The sequence below is a fragment of the Salvelinus namaycush genome, chromosome 14, assembly GCF_016432855.1.
Source record: "Salvelinus namaycush isolate Seneca chromosome 14, SaNama_1.0, whole genome shotgun sequence".
Taxonomy (NCBI): domain Eukaryota; kingdom Metazoa; phylum Chordata; class Actinopteri; order Salmoniformes; family Salmonidae; genus Salvelinus; species Salvelinus namaycush.
In genome coordinates this window covers 2,798,038-2,806,556 of record NC_052320.1, presented here as the reverse complement: position 1 = coordinate 2,806,556, position 8,519 = coordinate 2,798,038, and the positions used below count along the sequence as shown (strand labels likewise).

The window sequence follows — 8,519 nt, the reverse complement described above, 5'->3', positions numbered from 1 at the left end:
CTCATTTCCTGACGATGGCTCACCGCTATTTGTACTGGGCGACTTCAACCTCCTGACGTACTGTATGCCTTCGATTCATTTCTTTCCAACTCTGTCTTTCCCCTCCTTGCCTCTTTTGACCTCATCCTTTCCCAATCTCCCTCCAACTCACAAGGTAGGTAATACGCTTGACCTCATCTTTACTAGTTTGTTTCCTTCTCTGTCTCCCTTTCCTCCAACCCTATCCACTCAGCCTCTTCCCAGATTGTCATGCGTTGTCGCAATCTTTGCACTCTCTCTCCCACTACTCTCTCCTATTCTATCTCTCCCTTCTGCTAAATCTTTATCACTCCTGTCTCCCGATTCTGCCTCTTCAACCCTACTCTCCTTCTTTTCCGCATCCTATGACTTGCACTGTCCCCTTTCCTCCCGGCCGGCTCAGCCCTCCCCTCCTGCTCCGTGGATGAGTGACTCATTGTGAGTTTACAGAACAGGGCTGCGGGCAGCTGAGAGAAAATGGAGGAAAACTAAACTTCTGGAGGACCTATCATCCTTTCACTCCCTCCTCTCTACCTTATCTTTCTCTGTATCAGCTGCTTAAACCACTTCTACCTAAATGTCAAGCTTCTGCCTGTAACCTTAGGAAACTCTTTTCCACCCCCTTCCTCCTCCCTCTCTGCGGATGACTTTGTCAACCGCTTTGATAAGAAGGTCGACGACATCCGCTCCTCATTCACTCAGCCTATTGAGTCCACTGGTCTCACTCATTCACTCAGCCTATTGAGTCCTCTGGTCTCTCTCATTCACTCAGCCTATTGAGTCCACTGGTTCCACTCATTCACTCAGCCTATTGAGTCCACTGGTTCCACTCATTCACTCAGCCTATTGAGTCCACTGGTCTCTCTCATTCACTCAGCCTATTGAGTCCACTGGTCTCTCTCATTCACTCAGCCTATTGAGTCCACTGGTGTCTCTCATTCACTCAGCCTATTGAGTCCACTGGTTCCACTCATTCACTCAGCCTATTGAGTCCACTGGTTCCACTCATTCACTCAGCCTATTGAGTCCACTGGTCTCTCTCATTCACTCAGCCTATTGAGTCCACTGGTCTCTCTCATTCACTCAGCCTATTGAGTCTCAGGCTCTGTCAGATCCTCCTCTCCACCCTCTCAGGGCTGGGAGTCTCAGGCTCTGTCAGATCCTCCTCTCCACCCTCTCAGGGCTGGGAGTCTCAGGCTCTATCAGATCCTCCTCTCCACCCTCTCAGGGCTGGGTGTCTCAGGCTCTGCACACTCTTGGATTGGATCCTACCTGGCAGGCCGCTCCTATCAGGTGACGTGGAGAGGATCTGTGTCTGCACCACGTACTCTCACTACTGGTGTCCCCCAGGGCTCAGTTCTAGGCCCTCTCCTCTTCTCTCTATACACCAAGTCACTCAGCTCTGTCATATCCTCACATAGTCTCTCCTATCACTGCTATGAGGATGGACCTCTCCTCTTCTCTCTATACACCAAGTCACTCAGCTCTGTCATATCCTCACATAGTCTCTCCTATCACTGCTATGAGGATGGACCTCTCCTCTTCTCTCTATACACCAAGTCACTCAGCTCTGTCATATCCTCACATGGTCTCTCCTATCACTGCTATGAGGATGGACCTCTCCTCTTCTCTCTATACACCAAGTCACTCAGCTCTGTCATATCCTCACATGGTCTCTCCTATCACTGCTATGAGGATGGACCTCTCCTCTTCTCTCTATAGACCAAGTCACTCAGCTCTGTCATATCCTCACATGGTCTCTCCTATCACTGCTATGAGGATGGACCTCTCCTCTTCTCTCTATAGACCAAGTCACTCAGCTCTGTCATATCCTCACATGGTCTCTCCTATCACTGCTATGAGGATGGGCCTCTCCTCTTCTCTCTATAGACCAAGTCACTCAGCTCTGTCATATCCTCACATGGTCTCTCCTATCACTGCTATGAGGATGGACCTCTCCTCTTCTCTCTATACACCAAGTCACTCAGCTCTGTCATATCCTCACATGGTCTCTCCTATCACTGCTATGAGGATGGACCTCTCCTCTTCTCTCTATACACCAAGTCACTAGGCGCTGTCATATGGTCTCCCCTATCACTGCTATGAGGATGGACCTCTCCTCTTCTCTCTATAGACCAAGTCACTCAGCTCTGTCATATCCTCACATGGTCTCTCCTATCACTGCTATGAGGATGGACCTCTCCTCTTCTCTCTATACACCAAGTCACTCAGCTCTGTCATATCCTCACATGGTCTCTCCTATCACTGCTTTGAGGATGGACCTCTCCTCTTCTCTCTATACACCAAGTCACTCAGCTCTGTCATATCCTCACATGGTCTCTCCTATCACTGCTATGAGGATGGGCCTCTCCTCTTCTCTCTATAGACCAAGTCACTCAGCTCTGTCATATCCTCACATGGTCTCTCCTATCACTGCTATGAGGATGGACCTCTCCTCTTCTCTCTATACACCAAGTCACTAGGCGCTGTCATATCCTCACATGGTCTCTCCTATCACTGCTATGAGGATGGACCTCTCCTCTTCTCTCTATACACCAAGTCACTAGGCGCTGTCATATCCTCACATGGTCTCTCCTATCATTGCTATGCGGATGACACTTAACTACTTTTCTCCTTACGTCAATCTGACACCCAGGTGGCGACACACATCTGCGTGCCTGGAAGATATCTCAATATGGATGTCGGCCCACCACCTCAAGCCCAACCTTGAGAAGACGGAGCTGCTCTTCCTCCCAGGGAATGTCTGCCCGCTCAAAGACCTCTCCATCACGGGTTGGCAACTCCACTGTGTTGCCCTCCAAGGTGCAAAGAACCTTGACTTGACCCTGGACAACATCCTGTCGTTCTCTGCAAACATCAAAGCAGTGACTTGCTCCTGCAGGTTCATGCTCTACAACATCCATAGAGTACGACCCCACCTCACACAGGAAGCGGTGCAAGTCCTAATCCAGGCACTTGTCCTCTCCCGTTTGGACTACTGCAACTCACTTCTGGCTGGGCTTCCCCGCTTGTGCCGTCAAACCCCTTCAATTTATCCAGAACGCTGTAGCTCGTCTGGTTTTCAACCTTCCCAAGTTGTCTCATGTCACCCCGCTCCTCCGCACACTCCACTGTCTTCCAGACGAAGCTCGCATCCACTACAAGACCATGGTGCTTACATACGGAACAGCAAGAGGAACTGCACCTCTCTACATTCAGGCTATGCTCAAACCCTACATCCCAACCTGAGCGTTCCTTTCCGCCACCGCTGGTCTCTTGGCCCTCCCACCCCTACGGGAGGGCAGCTCCCGCTGAGCCCAGTCAAAGCTCTTCTCTGTCCTGCCACCACAATGGTGGAACAAGTTTCCCCCTAAAGCTAGAACAGCAGAGTCCCTTACCCATCTTCAGAAAACACCTGAAACCATATTCAAACAGTATCTAAAGTAATCCTCTCCTCACCCCAATTTATTTTATTTTTTTTATTTTTTTTATTAACAAACTAAACCAGCATTTGGGCCAGAGACATAGACACCCTCAACCCTCTGTTACTTTCATTTAATTTAATCTCCCCTCTCTCTTACTCAGTGGTTCTCTTTGCATCACTGTCACGTACAGCTTTTTCACCCCTCAATGTCATAGAGTCTCTCTGGGTTGAAATAACCCATAGAGTCCCTCTAGGTTGTTATAACCCAAACCCACACAGAGACAGAGTGACTGAGACATTACATTTCACTTGTATGAGCTAATGTTTTCAGGATATGTAGGGGATAGGTCACACACAACAGACAGCCCTTCCTGCCAACACTGAGGACATGGAACAGGCTGCTGCTTTACAGTTCACTAGGCTGCACTACCGTAGTACCAGAAATGTTGTTCGCTGTCTGAATTCTAAACATCTAACATTGTCAGGTGTGAGACTCACACTATAGAGTGTCGGGACGGCAGGTAGCCTAGTGGTTAGTACGTTTGGCTAGTAACCGAAAGGCTGCTGGATCAAATCCCCCGAGCTGACAAGGTAAAAATCTGTTGTTCTGCCCCTGATCACTGTTCCCCGGTAGGCTGTAATTGTAAAAAAGGAGTTTGTTCTCAACTGACTTGCCTAGTTAAATTTAGTGACCTCGTTTTTTATGCGGTACTGGACTCCCAAGTCAAGACAGCGATTGTGTGACTGGTAATTGGGACATTTGACGGCTACTTTCTTTTAGCTACTGAGTGTCACCCATATTCTGTCACCCCAGTCACCCATATTCTGACACCCCAGTCACCCATATTCTGTCACCCATATTCGGACACCCCAGTCACCCATATTCTGTCACCCCAGTCACCCATATTATGTCACCCCCAGTCACCCATATTCTGTCACCCCAGTCACCCATATTCTGTCACCCATATTCTGTCACCCCAGTCACCCATATTCTGTCACCCCAGTCACCCATATTCTGTCACCCATATTCTGTCACCCAGTCACCCATATTCTGTCACCCATATTCTGTCACCCCCAGTCACCCACTTGCTTTGACCTACTTCTGTTTGCAATACATCTCAGGCTTTCTGAAACTAGGTCCAGAGGGATTCTGCTGAAAGACTCCCCTCGCTAGAATTCCCCCCCCCCCCCCCACACACACACACACACACACACACACACACACACACACACACACACAAGGCCCGTAAACTCTCTCTACCCTCCTTGTCATGTTTTTTTCTGACCATGTTAAGACTTTTAATCCCAACTGTGCTGTTTCTGATTTTGAGTTCATGGGATGTATTTATTTTCCTAAAAATAAGGATTAGGACTGAGCTGCTAGTCAATGACATGCTGCTGAACCTCTACTGCTAAACTGCTAATTCTGCACCAGCTTGTCATAACAGTTAATAACAGGTGTTATAACCTGGTGTTGCTTTATTGGGGCTGGTCCACCAGACCCTGAAGGCCCTCTCTCTCACCCACCATAATGACCCCTGACCTCCCTCTCTCTCACCCACCATAATGACCCCTGACCTCTCTCTCACCCACCGTAATGACCCCTGACCTCCCTCTCTCTCACCCACCATAATGACCCCTGACCTCCCTCTCTCACCCACCGTAATGACCCCTGACCTCCCTCTCTCTTACCCACCGTAATGACCCCTGACCTCCCTCTCTCTCACCCACCGTAATGACCCCTGACCTCCCTCTCTCTCACCCACCGTAATGACCCCTGACCTCTATCTCTCACCCACCATAATGACCCCTGACCTCCCTCTCTCTCACCCACCATAATGATCCCTGACCTCCCTCTCTCTCACCCACCATAATGACCCCTGACCTCCCTCTCTCTCACCCACCGTAATGACCCCTGACCTCCCTCTCTCTCACCCACCGTAATGACCCCTGACCTCCCTCTCTCTCACCCACCGTAATGACCCCTGACCTCCCTCTCTCTCACCCACCGTAATGACCCCTGACCTCCCTCTCTCTCACCCACCATAATGACCCCTGACCTCTCTCACCCACCGTAATGACCCCTGACCTCCCTCTCTCTTACCCACCGTAATGACCCCTGACCTCCCTCTCTCTCACCCACCGTAATGACCCCTGACCTCTATCTCTCACCCACCGTAATGACCCCTGACCACCCTCTCTCTTACCCACCGTAATGACCCCTGACCACCCTCTCTCTTACCCACCATAATGACCCCTGACCTCCCTCTCTCTTACCAACCATAGTGACCCCTGACCTCCCTCTCTCTTACCCACCATAGTGACCCCTAACCTCTCTCTCGCTCACCCACCCACCATAGTGACCCCTGACCTCCCTCTCTCTTACCCACCATAGTGACCCCTAACCTCTCGCTCGCTCGCTCACCCACCCACCGTAATGACCCCTGACCCCTCTCTCTCTTACCCACCATAGTGACCCCTGACCTCCCTCTCTATTACCCACCAGAGTGACCCCTGACCTCTCTCTCACCAACCCACCATAGTGACCCCTGACCTCTCTCTCACCAACCCACCATAGTGACCCCTGACCTCTCTCTCACCCACCCACCATAGTGACCCCTGACCTCTCTCTCTTACCCACCATAGTGACCCCTGACCTCCCTCTCTATTACCCACCAGAGTGACCCCTGAACTCTCTCTCACCAACCCACCATAGTGACCCCTGACTTCTCTCTCACCCACCCACCATAGTGACCCCTGACCTCTCTCTCTTACCCACCATAGTGATCTCTCTCTCTCTTACCCACCATAGTGACCCCTGACCTCTCTCTCTTACCCACCATAGTGACCCCTGACCTCCCTCTCTATTACCCACCAGAGTGACCCCTGAACTCTCTCTCACCAACCCACCATAGTGACCCCTGACTTCTCTCTCACCCACCCACCATAGTGACCCCTGACCTCTCTCTCTTACCCACCATAGTGATCTCTCTCTCTCTTACCCACCATAGTGACCTCCCAGACCTCCCTTACTGACCTGTCTCTCCTGGTTAACACTGAGTGGATAGAAGGCAGGACTCTTCTTCTAGCCTGTTCCCAGTTCTGGTTGGCCTGACAACAACCAACACGAACAGATCTGGAACCAGGCTGCAGATGATGAAATACTTGGTAGTGTTACACCTTACGTGAGCGCTCCCTCAGTCCAACGCCACGCTAACAGGTCATAGGTCAACAATCAGGACCCTATGAACCAGCACTTGGTTAGACTGCTTGAAGGCATGCGACAGGATTGTATATCTTTATTTTGTAATCATTTAAAAAAATATATTACATTGAAGCTGACACTCTTATCCAGAGTGCATACATTTTCATGCTTGTTCATTCTGGTCCCCCGTGGGAATCGAACCCACAACCCTGGCGTTGCTAGTGCCATGCTCTACCAACTGAGCCACACGGTACCACGGGACTCTTACCTTCCAAGTCTTTTATATCCTTCTTCCAAATACTTTATATCCGTCTTTAAAACTGTCCTCTGTTCAGTTGAGAAGTGAGTGCTTCATTAGATCAGTCAGATATCTCAGGAACCTGAACCAGGAACATTAAATGTCAGTTTAGTACCGTACAGGAAGGTAGCCAGGTTAGTGGATGGTGGAGCAGAGGGGAAACCCACGCACACAGTTAACTCTCCAGACAGACTAAAACTTTATATTATAAACAGCCCTCCTCGTGTGAACATAGCAACACCGAGGCACCCGATTCTCGCTCTCCATTGGCTGAGAAGGCCGCCCAGTCATCTCCACCTTCCTCACCCCCTACCTCTTTCTTGACCTTTTGGTAGGGCTTCTTGGCTCTCTCTAAGGAGGGGAGGGAAAGAGGGGAGTACACACCTGCTGAAGTATGATTACAGATATCCCTCCCTCTATCTCTAACAACAATAAAAACTGCTGACTCTTTGTGGTTGATTCTGTTCTTCCTGGATTACAAGAAAGGAGGAGAACGTCATATCTGGATTTGAGATGTCTCAAAGTTCAACATGAAGTTAATTTAGCTGAGTAAGATTAAATATTTATCTCTATGGCTGGCATTCTACCCTACCTCTCACTCCCTCTCCCTCTCTCTCTCTCTCTCTCTCTCTCTCTCTCTCTCTCTCTGTCTCTCTCTCTGTATGTCTCTCTCTCTCTCTCTCTCTCTCTCTCTGGGTCTCTGTCTCTGTCTCTGTCTGTCTGTCTCTCTCTCGATACGTCTTTATGGAAGGTGGAGGTTTTTCCTGTACAGAGTTGAGCAGTACCCTAAGGACAGGACAAAATTAATAAACCTGCTCCTTCTGCTGTTCCCAGGCCCCCAGGCATAGGTTCCATAGGTCTCCCTGAGAAAGGCCTGAATGAATTAATGGATGAATCCATGACAGAAGCCTCCGTAGGCAGGTTGGTTGCTTCCTACGGGAGTTAATAAACAGTATCCAGTATCTTCTCTAGTCTAGCTGGATATTAAGATTTCACTCTGTAATATAACAGTTTTATCACTTTGATGCTACCAAACGAGAGCCCGACAGGATTCTTATACCAAACCTGTCATTCCTTGTCTCTTGATGCTTCCCAAACCTGTCAAACCTTGTCTCTTGATGCTTCCCAAACCTGTCAAACCTTGTCTCTTGATGCTTCCCAAACCTGTCAATCCTTGTCTCTTGATGCTTCCCAAACCTGTTAATCCTTGTCTCTTAATGCTTCCCAAACCTGTCAATCCTTGTCTCTTGATGCTTCCCAAACCTGTCAATCCTTGTCTCTTGATGCTTCCCAAACCTGTCAATCCTTGTCTCTTGATGCTTCCCAAACCTGTCAATCCTTGTCTCTTGATGCTTCCCAAACCTGTCAATCCTTGTCTCTTGATGCTTCCCAAACCTGTCAATCCTTGTCTCTTGATGCTTCCCAAACCTGTCAATCCTTGTCTCTTGATGCTTCCCAAACCTGTCAATCCTTGTCTCTTGATGCTTCCCAAACCTGTCAATCCTTGTCTCTTGATGCTTCCCAAACCTGTCAATCCTTGTCTCTTGATGCTTCCCAAACCTGTTAATCCTTGT

At 49.4% G+C, this 8,519-nt stretch overlaps 1 non-coding gene across 1 annotated transcript; it reads right to left on the bottom strand.

Annotated features, from left to right (window-relative positions):
- Nucleotides 1-6,826: 6,826 nt before the first annotated feature.
- On the bottom strand, nucleotides 6,827-6,902 carry trnaa-agc. The gene has a single exon. It is a non-coding gene; the product is annotated as a tRNA-Ala (tRNA).
- Nucleotides 6,903-8,519: the final 1,617 nt, after the last annotated feature.